Here is a 15633-nt window from a genome sequence, read left to right as displayed (position 1 = left end):
TTTACTATATAATTTCAACTGTAAGCTAATTAATGGAATTGATAATTCATCAATACTGATTTTTTAACAAGGTTTTTCTGAAGAAATTGTGATAAGCTTTCATTTCACATTTGTCTCTTCTAATAGGATTAAGAAAAGTATTCTTTTTGCAAAATTTGAGGTCTCAATCAAATTTTCTAAGGATTCTTATTAATCTTTGATTAATACTCATTATCTTTTGAATCACCTTTAATGTTGTAATCCTTTCTAGTCTACTTCAGCCACCTTCAATTAGAAATTATTTTTTTGTGATTTTATATCACTTTCATAGACTTCATGAAACTGTTTCAAGATTTTCAATTTCCTTTTGAATTCAACTAATGCTGTATTTGTAAACATTGGAAAATTAGAGAAATCAACATACAAGTGAAGAGGTTGCCTTGGAGGGTGAATAGAAATTCAAATATTGAGTAGTTCTTTAAATGTGGACCAACATTATAAGTTTATATAGTGAGGATTTTTATTTATGTAACTTTTGCTTTCTTACGTGTACTGGAAACTGTAGTTACTTTGTTAATAAATATACAATCACTGAGCAACTCTGGGACTGAAATACTTCTTCAGTTTGCTTTCCCCTCACTGGCAAGATTTCTGAAAACACAGGCAATGTACTTACTTTACCTGTAATCTAGAATTCACTGTTCTCTAAGTGTTTACTTTTGTACTTTGTGCCCCCACTGTGTTGTAGGTGATCATTTTTGTAGCTGTGTCCCTGACTCTCTGGTCTTCTGGACTGTGTCCAGATTGTATCAGATGTTCAGAAAAGTGAGTTTACCCATTAGATGGTCAGTTATTGAATATCTGCTATGTGGCAGGCACAGTTCTAGACATTAGAGATATATCAATAAATACAATACTAAAAAATCCATGCCCATAATTGATTTTACTTTGTAGCTAAGGGCATCAGATGACAAAAACATATATAATGATCGAATTACATAATTGTTCCAGTGTGGTAAGTGCTTAGGGAAAAAGAAAGTAAATCAGATGAAAGGAATCGGGAGTACTGGTAGGGAGTGGGTTGAAATTTTAAATGAAATGGGTAGGATATCTTCATAGAGAAGGTAACATTCTGTTTGGTTGTTTTTTTAAAAAACTTTTTTCCTTAATTTGAGAGACAGAGAGAGAGATCACAGAGGCAGAGGGAGAAGCCGACTCCCCACTGAGCAGAGAGCCCGACACCAGGCTCAATCCCAAGACCCTGAGATCATGACCAGAGCCCGAGGCAGCCACCCAGGCACCCCTTGAGAAGGTAACATTATGAACAAAGGCTTGAAGGGAGTGAGGAAATTAGCCCAGTGGATATTTGTGACGGAGCATACTGGCCAGATGGAGTAGCAGTGTAGATTAGCTTTTACTCTGAATGAAATAGGGAGTTATCCTCAGCACTTGTGCTAGTGCCTAACATATACTAGATATTTCATTAGTGACTGTTAAATTGAAGGAAATAGACTCCACAGGGGTAGACTGGCTTACCTTATCTCATTTCCTTTCTTGCAGTGCTTCTGATGCTTCTCTCTGTTAAGTAGCAGAAGAATAAAGAGAAACATAGTCCCTTTGAGAATATAAAAGCCCTTGAGATGGTTTCACTTTAAATCTAAAAGATTTCCTTGTCATTTTACCTCTAAAATTTGATTTTCTTTTTTTAAGATGTTATTTCTGAGACCTTCCTTTTGGAATCTGAAGTGAACCTACATTTAGTGACTGTTTCCAGCAGTGCCTTTTTTTTTTTCTTTTCATTTCTGTTTTTTTAGGAATCAGTTTTATTGTTTTAAGCCTGTGTGCTGTATCTAGGGAGGCAGATGGTATAAGAGAAGAAGAAATGGACAATGCATCAAAAGTAGGACCCCTTTCTGCCACTTTCAGCCATCTCTTTAATAGTTGTTGAACATTGTGTGCTAGAAGTATGTGTGTTTTTAAAGTTAATAGACTTTATTTTTCAGAAATATTTTCACAAATTATTGAATGAAATATGCCAAGTACTTTAGTTAATGATCAAGATCACAATAAATAAAACAGTATAATTTAATCAAATACAGGCATTTTTAAAGTTGAAAATACATTTCCTGTGTTATTAGAGATTAGTACATATTGTCATTGAAGGTCAAAAGTAAAATTATGAACCATTGAGAAGATATTCAGTGTAGAAGTGGGGTACTTAAATGTTATGTACACTTTAACTTTTAAAATAACCAAGTTTTATCAAAGCGAAAATACATGCAAAATACTTCAAATCTATAGTAAAACTTATGCAGATGCAGGAGGTGTGCTTTTGTTAAGCAGACTTTCTCAGGTAATTGTAATTTGTTAATTATATGAATTATGGAATGATGCCTTACAAATGATACTTGGAACACATAATCAGTAAGCGTTTATCTCTCATGTATTTTTTATATTTCCTGAAATACTCTTGCTCTCACAACTTCTTTTGACCACTTAACCATCTGAACAAAAGAGTGGTTGCTGGTAAAATGGCATACTCATCTCTAAATCCATTTTTATTGGAGACACTTTATATTTTTCCTCTATGACTCTTACATAAGTTTTTTTTTTCCCTCTGAATCTTAGATTCACTTGCTTGATCTCTAAGTTTTCCACATGAAAGCATTGACTTTGCATTTGTAATTTCCAAAGAGCAACTTTTTTAAAAATCTGGCATTAAAAGAATAAATAAAATAAAAATAATCTAGCATAATTTATTATCAAAAAATATTTTTAAGTTAAATAATTTCATTTCTATCTTTGTTAAACATTGAAAGTTACTGTAGTAGTAAATTGGAGTCAAAATGTTTTTATTCCAATTTTATTATATCAGAAACCACATGAGCAACTTGAATAAGAAGGATAAAGAAATCATTAAGTCATTTGAATTTTTAACCTTGTTTGTCTCTGTGTATGTGAGTCTGACTGAAAGACACTGTAATTTCCTTCCAGATACGAATTGTAAATGGAGGGCCTTTTGAATGGCTACTTTTATTCATTTATAGATGAAGGAACTGGGGTCTGAAACAGATTGTTACTAGTCCAGAGCTCCTAAGAACTCAGGCTGTATTTTTCCAGTGTAGTTTAACAAAAATGATCTTTAAACTGATTTTGTAGTATGCCAACTTTTTATCAGTGTGCACCACACAATAAATACTTTTAGTCTCTATACCAGTTAAACTTTTAGTGCCATTGTGTGTGTGTATTTATAAAACATATTTCTGTATGAAATATAAATATATATAAATTTACATTGTGTATACACATGTGTACACATATTTCATGTGTCTGCAAATTTATAGCTTTTTATCTTTCTTTTGAAAATAATCTTCTCTTTATCAGAACCAAATCAAGCTTTATAGCTAGTTCATGAAATCATGATAGCAGCAAGATTTTATGATGGAAGCATTGACACACACCAGCAGTTGTAGCCCAGTACTGTGTTGTAACTATGTGGCACATGTTCATCAGCACAAAGGATTGGTGATTGCAGTATAGTTTCCAATCAATCTCTTTGAAACTCATAAAAAAGTGTGTATGGTCCTGATGTGCAGTATTTCTAGAATTGTGTATGACTTCGCTAAGCTGTTTTCATTTATGCAGGATAGCCAAATGAGAAAAATAACTGAAACACTGGAAATACTGTAAAAACAATTGGTTAAGCTGTAAGAAAGGAAAATGGGTCAAAGCCAGTGTCACATTTTTGTCAGCTGTGTAGCCCATTTGTCCTGTTTAGATTGTATATGATGAAAGGGCTGCCAACATTGGAGTTAAAAAACTTAATTGAGCTCTACTTGGGTAACTTACTTTTGTTTCATAAGCTTGATGATAAATCTGCTGATATGACATTAGAGTTTAATTAGAAAACAAAGAATTAAACACAATTATTTATAACTAATAAGATTTTATTTTTCCTTTTTCTGAATTATTTTAATGGGCACTATTTTATACCTATTAGTAAATAAAATATTTTCAGGATCTCCTTTTCCATTCTAATCTTTATTGTTCTTGGATTCCTTCCTCCTTATGTTTTTTAATTGCATGCCCATGGAGGAACAAAATTTTGAAAATGTCTAAAATAGCAGCCTCTAAATTAGGTATTAGCATCTTGGAGAAAGGTTTGTTTTCTGGCCACCTGCCAAGTGTCCTACTAAATTATTGGCAATCAAGTACTTAATACGATTTTCAGTCAATAAATGGCACCCATCTGTGTCTTTTTTGGGAATATAAAATTGTCAAATTTTCTAACTCTAGGAGTCTCAGCAATGAGCCTGGGTCAGATTTGGAGCCAGCAGAATTATATGTGTAGCTACTGCTTAATTTGTCAAAAAGATATACAGGAATATTTTGGGCAACTATAAACTTGGATGAATGAAGAAATAAACCAACAAATCTAAAGTTTTAATTTTAATAAGGGCAATTGTAATCATTAACATTTTACAGTAACATTTAAGAAACTGATACTGAAGGAACAAAACAATTAAATGATCTTTTTTTTATTTCTAGTATATATCATTTTGGAGGATTATTCTTATATCTATTTACTGAGAATAATGAAATAGGATATGCAAAACCTCCAAATAAGTTGTTTTACCAATAAGAAATCATTGCTGTTTTGGTACTTTTAGTAGTTTGGTGACCTTTAAAAAAAATGTTCCTTTTGCTTAATAAATATGTGGAATAGACTTATAAAATTTTGTTTTCTCTCAGTATGCTGAAAACATATTTTTTGCCCTATGAATAGGCATGAATGTTGGAATCAGAGACTTCACAGAGGCTTTGGCTATTAATGAGTAAACCATAAAAATTTGACAATGTTTGAGTCATGAGTTCCGTCCAAGGTAGAGGATTCTGTGACTCAAACCTCATCTCTGTGATCCCATTTTTCTCTCCTTCTAGTAGTATTCCACGTAATAGGTTACACCCTTCCCTGGCTTCCTTCCCATAGCATAACCTGACAAACCTTCATAAGTCTCTTAATTTTCTCTTTTTGCTAGATAATTTATTGCTAAGATGAGATTTCCAGTTTCAGATATTTATGATTTAACATTTCAAATATTTAAGTACACTATATCAACTGATGTTTTCAGCATACTCTGAAGTGCAAAGCCACTTATCATGGTAGATGAAGTGGAATTGGTGGCTTTAAGGCTACATGTTCTTAATATAGATTCTATGTATTTAAAACTCTAGGGATCCCTGGGTGGCTCAGTTGGTTAAACATCAGATTTCGGCCCAGGTCATGATTTCAGGGCCCTGGGATCAAGCCTGCATTGGGTTCTGCACTCATCAGGGAATTGGCTTGTCCCTCTCCCTCTCCATCTGCTTGTTCTCGATCTCTCTCTCTCTCTCTCTCTCTCTCAAATAAAATCTTAAAAGAAAAAAGTTTTAAATAAATAAAATGCTAGTAGACAGATTGAAGTTGAGTGGAAATAATGGCATATGGGTAAGGAACAGAGGATCTCAAAAATATTTTTCAAATGGCAGTCTGTGTGGACCCCAGTAGATAATAATGTAGATTGATAAAATGATCTTGTAAAATACAAGTGTCCCTTTGAAGGAGTAAAGCTTTGTTCATTCTCACTTTAGTCTAGATCACTTTAACCATTAACCACTTTAACAGTATTAAAGTGCAGGTAAGATAGAGAGTTGATTTAGAAGATTAAGGGCAGAGGAGAGAGCTTCTTTTCTTGCTCATGAGGCTTACCTCTATGAGGTAGAAAACTTGTTAATGGAATGAGGAGCTATAAAATTAAAGAGGCATTTGGGAAAAGGAAGGGGAATGTTCAAAGTAGACCTTTCAGTTTTGTTCAGAATCCTAGTGGTGTCATCCTGACAATCACCTTTCTCTTTGACAAACAATCTTCTACATGTCCTCACAGGGTCCCAGGGCCCATCTTGGACCTACTGTGTCAGAGTTTCCATTTTCACAAGATCCACAGGCCTTTCAGTGGCACATTACAGTTTGGGAATCACTGTTGCAAGTGACTGATATATGAGTTCAGCAGGCTTGGTTAGTTTAGGTAGCAGCCCTTCTACTCCCCACATTACCCTCCTTCTTCTTCTCCCGTCCCTCCCTTACTCCCTTCATTCCTTTAACTTGATCTCAGCTACTCTGGACTGTTTTTCAGCTCAGTGTTGTATACTATTGATACTTCCCTGTTGAGACATGAAGAAAAAGAAAAGATGATGTGCTAAGTAGTGTACCACTAAAAAGAGGTTGGTGAAGTAAGTCAAGTTTCCCTCCTACAGGACCCTCATCATCTACCTTATGATTTATCAGATGGCAGATTTTCTTATATACATCCTTCAGAAGATATTCTTCATAACCTTAGAGGATCTCTCATGTAAGGAAGTGAAATTATTGGATCCTGGGACACTCTGGGGCAAAGCTTTTGCCTGATACTATTCTCACAGTACCTAATAGAAGGGCTGGCAGCTTTCAGCCAGATGACTAATTCTTCTGTGGTTAAGTGTTCTGCTTCTCTGGCTGATATGAGGAAAGAAGCAGACATCTGATATCTCATGAGTAAATTTCAAGCAGCATCTAATTCTAATGGCATTTTTGGCACCAAAGAGGCTGTCCCCTCCCTCTTAAAAGTAAAAATGATGGATATTTTCATGATCATACCACACTTAAAATTTATGACCCTTGCCTACCTTTTAATGTCACTATACTGTAAGTAGCAAATAAATCCATTAATGGTGCTCGTTGTTGAGAACAGTGGACCTGGTAGGTGAGGGCTAGCTAGGTTATATTTCAGCTACTGGAAGATTACTGAAAGTAAACTAAAACAAGGAAAAAATAATTTCCTAATCTCTTTGAAATATGGGTATAAAAAATAATTCCTAAGAGTTTTCTTTTTTAAAACTATCTTGAAAATGAATCTTGCAAATAGCTTAAAAAAAAAACGTCTTTGGAATTAACATAAAACGGTACTCTATCCTATCCCTTCTTTCATTTGTCCATTTCCATGCCCTCTTTCCTGAATTAATAAATCAGAGTACATGAATGTCATTTGCAGAAAACACCAAGTGTTATTATAACTTCTTTAAGATTTTATTTATTTATTTATTTATTTGAGAGAGAGAGAGAGAGAAACAAGTGGACTCCACGCCGAGCTCGGAGCCTCATGCAGGGCTCCATCTCATGACCCTGAGATCATGACATGTGCTAAAATCAAGAGTCAGACACTTAACCACCTGGAGCACCCAGGTGCCCCCAGACAATTTCTGATGAAATCTTGGCAGCCTTCGCATCTGTTGGGTTACTAGTACTGATTGCAGATGTCTTTGTGGATGTGGTAAACTGGCTTCTTGGTCATTTGGCTCAAGTTTATTAGATATTAGATATTGCTAACAAGTAATACAGATCTCCTGAGAATAGAAGCCTTCTTCTTACTTTTTTCTTCCTTTACTGCCCTTCTGCTCCCAGTGGTGATGTGGTTGCTATTGAGAAAGCATATCACTAGTCTAGTGGGAACCATTAGATCAAACTAAAGATCTTAGTGTTTCTTACCCAAACTCCTTTGCACTCCTGCTTTCAGCACTTAGAAAAATATATAGTTTAAATGAATAACTGTAGACCAACTGAGCAAAACTGGGAGTTCAGAAATAATTTCGTACATCCATTGGCCAATTGGTTTTCAACAGAGGCGCTAAAACGATTCAGTGAGGGAAACAGAGTCTCTTCAACAAAGCGTCCTGAGACAATTAGCTGTCCACGTGCAAAAAATGCAATTGGACTGCCACCTCATCCCACATACAAAAATTAACTCAAAATGGATTGGCCATCTATATATAAGAACTTAAAATAGAAAATTCCTGGAAGAAAACAGGGATAAATCATGCTGTTGGATTTGGCAGTGGATTCTAAGATGTGACATCAAAAGCATACTTAACAAAAAGAAAAAAATAAATTGGACATCATCAAAATTATAAACTTTATTAAGTGATATTATCAAAGTGAAAAGGCAACCTACAGAATGGGAGAAAATATTTGCAAGTCACCTATCAAATAAGGGTCTAGTATCCAAAACAGATGACAAAAACATAATAACTGAATTTTAAAATGGTCAAGTGATTTGAATAGTAGACATTCCTCCAAAGAAGATATACAAATGACTAACAGGCACATGAATGGATGCCTAACATCATTAGTCATTGAGAAGTGCGAATAAAACAATGAGTTACCACTTCACACCCACAAGGATGGCTATAAGCAAAAGAAAAAAGAAAAAGTGATGGCAAGGATAGGAAGAAGTAGAACCCTCCTACATTGCTGGTGGGTATGTAAAAGGGTACAGCTGCTCTGGAAAAGCGTTTAGTGGTTCCTCAAAAAGCTAAATATAAAATTACCATATGACCCAGCAATTCTATTCCTAAAGTATATAACCAAAACAACTGATACTCAAACAAATACTTGCACATGAGTGTTAATAGCACTATTCACAGTAACTAAAAGGCGAAAAAAACCCAAATGTTCATCAGGAAATGAATGAAAAAAAACAAATTGTGGTATATCCACACAATGGAATATTACTCAGCCATGTAAAGGAATGAAGTCCTGATACTTCCTACAACGTGGATGAACCTGTGAACATATTAATATGCTATATAAAAGAAGGCGGACATGAAAGTTCACATATTGTATGGTTCCATTTATATGAAGTAACCAGAATTGATAAATCCATTGAAGATTGCTGGGGCTAGGGAGAAGAGAGGACAGCAAGTAAGTGATGGCTATGGGGTATTTCTTTGGGGCGATGAAATATTTTGAAAGTAGATGGAGGGGTTGGTCGCACAACCTTTCAAACGTACTTAAAGCCATTGAATTTTGGACTTTAAAGTGTTTATCTTATGTGAATTTCACCTCTATTTTTTAAAAAAGTGTAACTACTTGCACTAGTGTGCAGAGAGAATGTTATCAACATCAGCATCTTCATATGCAGTGCATTTTGGGAAATGTTTCCTGTGGAGTCACAGTACTTTATTCTGAAACTATTTGGAGAAATTACTCAAAAAACTAGATGTCCTATTCTATTGTAGTGTGTGGGGTTTGGTTTTGTTTTTTTACCTTTTACAAATCAGAAAAACTGTTTAGAATTCCATGTTGAAAGAACTAACTTTTTTAATAAAGATTTTATTTATTTATTTGTCAGAGCATGTGTGTACAAGTAGGCAGAGTGGCAGACAGAGGGGCAAGCAAGGGGAGAGGGAGAAGCATGCTTCCTGCTGAGCAGGGAGCTGGATGTGGGGCTGCATCCTAGGACCCTGGGATCATGACCTGAGCTGAAGGCAGACATGCTTGCTTAACTGACCGAGTCACCCAGGCACCCCATGAAAGAATTGTTTTCCTTTTTTGGCTGGCATTTGCATAATTATTTTGATAGGAAATTAAAAATGTTAGAAGACAACATGATAGAAGAAAATACTTAAATTGTTATAAATGATTACTAAGAGTATAATAAAATCTTCATAGTGTTGAAGAATCCAATGCTTAAAAGAGTATGTAATGTGTCAGCCTTGAAAGTGTGCTAATCATCTGCTCAACAAAAAAGATGAACAAAGGGATTAAAAGCTTTAGTCTCTAGTGGTCCTTTTCAATGCGGGCTGAGTAGATTTAATGTTCATTTGCCACATACAGTTTCATTAATAGCAATTCAGCTTTTCTCTGCCCCATTTGAGGCTTTACACTTAGGGAGGTGAATCCAGCCTCCCATCAGACTTGCCAGTTTCCACATGTACTGTCTAAGGTTATCTTTCAACACCTTCTAAACCTAAAACAGGTGAAGAAATGCTTTATTCATAAAGTAGGTTATTTCATAATTAAAGTTAATAAATGTTTTGCTGGTGTTGTGTTTGATAAGAAAACATAAAGATATCAAAATAAGAATCTTAACTATCTATCTCAGATGAAAATGAAATGCAATTAGAGGTGTACTTTTTTTTAAAAGGGTGGGGCAGTGCTTGGCTGGCTTATTTGTAGAGCATGTGACTCTTGAGCTTGGGATCATGAGTTCAAGTTCCATGTTGAGCTTGGAGCCTACTTTTTAAAAATGCAGTTAAAGGTGTACCTAACAGGAAAATACACTTTTAAAGGTGTACCTAAAGGAAAATACACTGTTTCTTTCAGGATACTCTTTTTTTACTCTTTCTGTCCTCACTTAGGAAGATTTGGGACTCCTACCTGCTTTCTTGTCTTGTAGATTAGAAATTTTCACCTGACTCCTTGGTGATGGTGCATCAGGTTCCTCTGTTGAACCTGATACCAGTGACCCCTGGAGATGAAACACCTGAATACATAAAATGTTTTGTTAAATCATTTGTTTTAGGTTACCTAATAAATTAAATTTACACTAGTTAATATAGGAATGATTACAGAATGACAATGAGAAATACCACCAGCAAAGAGTGGGTAATAAAGTGGCTGGAAACCATAGAACAGCTTATGTTTAAATAAGAGAGAGCATCAGAATGAGTCAGAGGGACAAAATATGATTTCTGGTCCACTTCTTTCTCTTATTTTTCTGTGAATCATTACCATATTATATACCATGGCCTTTTTCTAGCAACAGACTCTCTTTGGGCATCCAGCCACCACATGATACTATTCCTGAAGGTTCTATTCTTATTCTCTTTCCTTGGCAGAAACACCCCAGGGAGGGAGCCAACTCGAGTTCCCCTTTCCCAATTACCTTCTAACTATTTCTCCTATCCCACATTCCTAGCTATTCCCCTCAAGGCTTTTCTCTGTCTAATAAGTCCAGATGGGCCCAACCTCCTTATACTTTTACTTTTAGGTTATATTTGTCTTTCTATATCTTTAATGAGCTCTGTTTCACATTTGCCTGTGTTTAAAAATGATAGGGAGAATGCAAAGAATGACTTCCCCGTGCAACTTTATTTCTGAAGGGAATACTATTGTGAAGACTGCACCAGTATGGACTAGTAATTCATTGTGCCCATGATATTCACTCTCCATTAATATTTTGTAGGGTTGCAGTGAACATAGATTTCCCACCTGTGCTGTTCTAATAGTCTTATGAGACAATTCAGTTGGTCTTCAAAATAATGAATCCTTATTAAGTATGGTTTGATTGGAAGTCATGTCTGATAAAATATTCTGTCACTTGAGATATTTACTAAAATCTCATTACATTGTGATGAATGAATTAAAAATCAGAATTTCTATTATTTAACTATAAAATCTCTTTATGTAAGAGATATTTCTCTGTTAGGTACTAACCTCAGAATTTATTCTGCTGACATCCTCAGACATCATATTCTTACATCTTATGCAGTTACCTTGTACCACAGGGGTATTGCTGGCCCAATGCAAACCAAGATTATGGCTTAAAACAAAACAAAATACAAACCCTGCTTGTTTACCGACTGTCTAGGGCTGGTATCTTCATGCTTTCTCTGCAGCTAGACTAAGGATTTAGTGAGTTGGAAAAGAGTTGAAAGGGTTAATAGGAAGACTTGAGGTAGAAGTATATTATGATATAAGTCAGCATGGATCAGTTCAGCAGTGAGCTAGAGCTGGCTAGGAGAGCCATGGCAAAGTACCCACCAGGAGTATTATCAGCAAGTGGATTGGAACTTATTTTTAAAAAGGAGTTCATCTCAGCCCCATTTCCTTAGTTCACAACTCATAAGATCAACTATTAACTTTAAGCTATCAAATAGGCTTCCCTTTAGTTACCTATTGTATGAATCCTCTCCAATCATTGCATAAGCTGAGGAATGTAGTTTTAGTTTAATATATCACTCACTCCTCTGTCAGCTCAAGCAAAGAGGCTATTTAACCCTAACTCCTTCAGAGTCCTAAGTAGTCATATTTTTTTATTCACTCATTTAAGATTACAAAAATCTTGAAAATGTGGTTTTATATTTCAGAATCTACCACATTTAAATCAATGTGTAAGTTCAAGGGCATTGGAATCAGTATAATTTATGGTTCTCTTTTCATCTCAGCGTGAATAACTTCAAATTCAGTGAAGTGTTGTTTGGCTTTTCTTACCCAAATGGTATAGTTATCTGATTCACTTCAATAGTTGCCTATTTTCCCTTTCAGAAATGTCTGTTCTCTCACCAGGAGACTAAAACATTGTGCAGATGTACAGTTGGATACAATGATGCCAATATAATATATGCACTGTTCAATAATTTATTTTGTATCTGGAGTGATGCATCTGTTTCTTTCTTGTAGGAGGGGGTTTGAGCTTCATTTCAATGTCATTTTAGGTACTGGTCCAATTCTTCCATCCAGTTAACCAAAAATGAAAATTTCCATCTGTTCAATTGCCATTCAGAGGAATGTTTTATCTCTGAAGCACATTATGACAACTAAAATTGACAGCATAATCTGTCTGACTTTTTTCTCTTTTATTTCCTCTTCATATTCTCTTGAGCTTTAACAAGAGAGTATTCTTTTTTAGAGCTGCCTAAGATTATAGGACTTACTCTTTCTTCTCTCTAGTAACTGTAGACCAATAGAGCGTGAATGGCTGTCCACTATTCACTGCTTTATTGTGTATTTTTTTCTATCCATTAGTGACCCTACAGGAAACATACTTGTTAGTATGCTATTAACAGAACAATGCAAACATAGCATTCTCTTTCTATAAGAGTAAATGTCTGCCAGTACTATTTGTCATTCCATTGAATGCAGACTCTTTCCAATTGACGTTTGGAAGGTACAGTTACAGGCTGATTTTTATTGATCATTCTGTACTTTAGAAAAGTGGCTAAGGAGGCCTTTGGAATATACTGTCTCTAAAGTTTTTAACTATTTAAAGAACTAAGAATATTACCTTAAATAGATTTTGTTGCTGAAATGGCAGAAAGATTCCTTCCTTTCTTTTTTTTCTTTTCTTTTCTTTCTTTTCTTTTCTTTTCTTTCTCTTTCTTTCTTGTTTATACTCTAACTTAAATTAGAAAAAAACAAAAACCAACACCACCTTTCTATTTTTGGGCCAGGTAAGAATTTTAGGACAACAAATTAAACAAAACCCTATCCCTCAAATGAAGGGTTATATCCTTGGAGCAGCATGATAGATTAAACTGACTGATTTTCATAACAATGGAAAAAAGACATAGCTATATACTAAAACTTTAGCTATGCTACACCCACAAAAAATATTATTGTAGATTACTGGATTTCTTTGAAATGTCTACACTTGTAATAAAAATCTCTGATATCCTGTACCCTTTCTTGTTCTCTTGAAGAGATTATATGATAGTTACATTACAGTAATGACAATCATTTTTGTATCCTGTATAATATTTGTGCCGGGTTAAGCATCTGTCTCTTGATTTTGGTTCAGGTCATAATCTCAGGGTGTTGTGAGTTTGAGCCCCACATTGGGCCCTGTGCTGGGCATAGAGCCTATTTAGGATTTGCTCTTTGCCTTTCCCTCAGTCCCTCCTCTCCCTCTCTCCCTCTCTATAAGAAAAACAAAATATTTATGCCTTTGTAGCCTTTTTGAGGTATACTAGGCTAGTTGCATCTATATTATTTTTCTTAAATGTCTGTGCTCAATGAGGTTTTGTGTCCTTATTGTGTTTTGTTTTTCCCTTTTCTTCTGGTGGCTTACAGGTATATTTTTCACCTGTGTATGTTTTATGTACCTTCCTATGGCAAACATGAATTCCTTTGTATCAAATCAGTAAGTTAGAGAATTACATTTTAATAATATTGTATGCTACCCTTTGTAAAGAATAATACTTTAAAACTGAAGCTGATTTTTTTAAATGATATGTAGTCTTTGATATAACGGATGACCAACTGTAGACCACTCAATATATGGAGTATTTCAAAAGCTGTGATTGTGAGATCCATTGGAATATCACATATGGGAGTAAAGAGCACTCTTGAGAGTGTTAAACATCAGAACTAAAAGATTCCAGGTCTTAAATGTGTTTTAGCTGTATTAATAAGAAAATACACATTTGTATACTTTGTGGGAGGCTGAGTAAATTTAAATCTCATATTTGAAGTATATGAGATCGCTTGATCTTAGAAATTCTTCTGTTAAATTGCTATTGGTGTCTGAGCTTCATTGGAGTGCTCTAACTTGTCATAGTTTGCCCCTACACACAGTTTTCTTGGGGACATGTAACTAGATAACATTTGAAGCATACTCACATTGTTTAAAGGATTCAAATTTATTATAATCCCAGGACTACAGATGTTATAAAAGCATTTTATTTATGTATTTATTTTAAAGATTTTAGTTATTTATTTGAGAGATGACATGAGCGGGGGAAGGGCAGAAGGAGAGGAAAAAGCGGACTCCCCACTGAGCATGGAGCCTGATGCAGGGCTCCATTCCAGGACCCTGAGGTCATGACCTGAGCCGAAATCAAGATTTGGACACTTAACCGACTGAGCCACCCAGGCACCCCTATTTGAAACCATTTTACACTTCTCTCCTTAATCACCTAAAAAAGAACAGAAAGTAAAGGAGGGAAGAAGTAGAGAGAGAGAGGGAGAGAGAAAAAGAGGGGGAAAAGGAAGAAAGTAAAAAAGGGGGGTAAATTGGAGGCCAGTTCCTGCTTTAGCTCACAGTCTTTGGGAAAAAATCGGTTGTATGGTAAGGGTAAGAAGAAAGTGCTAGGAGAGTTCAGAAGTTGTATGAACCATTTCCTTCAGTGCTGAGGAAAACTGAAAAACATAAACAAGGTCTTGTTCTTGAAAGCAAGGGAGGAATTTTTTAAACGGAAGAAGGAGAGTGGCCTTGTGGAAGTATTTTAGAAGAAGGAATGGCATGAATTGGTTCTGTACTTACAGATAGTCACATACTGTTTTTTGTTATCCCGTACCTAAAAACTTTTAGTGTGAAGTCTAAAATGTTTTTCTATTCAGTAAGTATGTGTTGCCAACATTTTACGTATAGCAGTGAATATGGGGAATACAAAAGGAAGTCATATTCAACCCTGCCCTCACAAGCTGTGTGACATAGTTGACAAATCCTAAGGGTGAGTAGCCCGTCAGACCTGGATTTGAATCTTAGCTCAACCACTAATTGTTCCTTTGGTTGACTCACAAATAATTATGGAGCGTCTCCTACATGCCAGGTATTATTCTAAGTGTTGGGATACTGTGATAAAAATATAAAAGGTACATGTTCTCTCCTGGCATTCTAGTATTTCCCTTACTTCAATTGTGATATAATTGACATCCAACATTGTATAAACTTAATATGTACAACATGATAATTTGATACCCATATGTATTAGGAAATTATTACTACAGTAGGGTTAGTTAACACTTCCATCACCTCACATAATTACCTTTTTATTTTTGTATATGGTGAGAACATCAAAGATCTATTGTCTTAGGAATTTTCATGTATATAATACCGTATTGTTAATTGTAGTCACCATGTGGTACATTAGACTCGCAGAACTTCCTCATTTTGTAACAGGAAATTAGTACCCTCTAACCAACATTTCCCCCGTCCCCTACTCCCTGGTAACTGCCATTCTGCTATTCCTATGAGTTAAGCTTTTTAAAATTCTACATATAAATGAGATCATGCAGTATTTGTCTCTCTCTGTCTGACTTATTTCACTTAGACAATGCCCTCAAGGTCCATCCATGTT

At 35.1% G+C, this 15633-nt stretch overlaps 1 protein-coding gene and 1 pseudogene across 1 annotated transcript in view; both read left to right on the top strand.

Moving 5' to 3' along the window:
- The window catches only part of NDUFAF2 (NADH:ubiquinone oxidoreductase complex assembly factor 2), a 150599-nt gene that overhangs the window by 15229 nt on the left and 119737 nt on the right, over positions 1 to 15633 (top strand). The window lies entirely within an intron of this gene.
- LOC129513545 (PRELI domain-containing protein 1, mitochondrial-like) overlaps positions 11539 to 15633 on the top strand; it is a 51961-nt pseudogene continuing 47866 nt past the window's right edge.

This window comes from Nyctereutes procyonoides, unplaced genomic scaffold (assembly GCF_905146905.1).
Source record: "Nyctereutes procyonoides isolate TBG_1078 unplaced genomic scaffold, NYPRO_anot_genome, whole genome shotgun sequence".
Lineage (NCBI taxonomy): Eukaryota > Metazoa > Chordata > Mammalia > Carnivora > Canidae > Nyctereutes > Nyctereutes procyonoides.
Note: the sequence above shows the minus strand (reverse complement) of the source record. Positions and strands in the feature narration are given on the sequence as shown.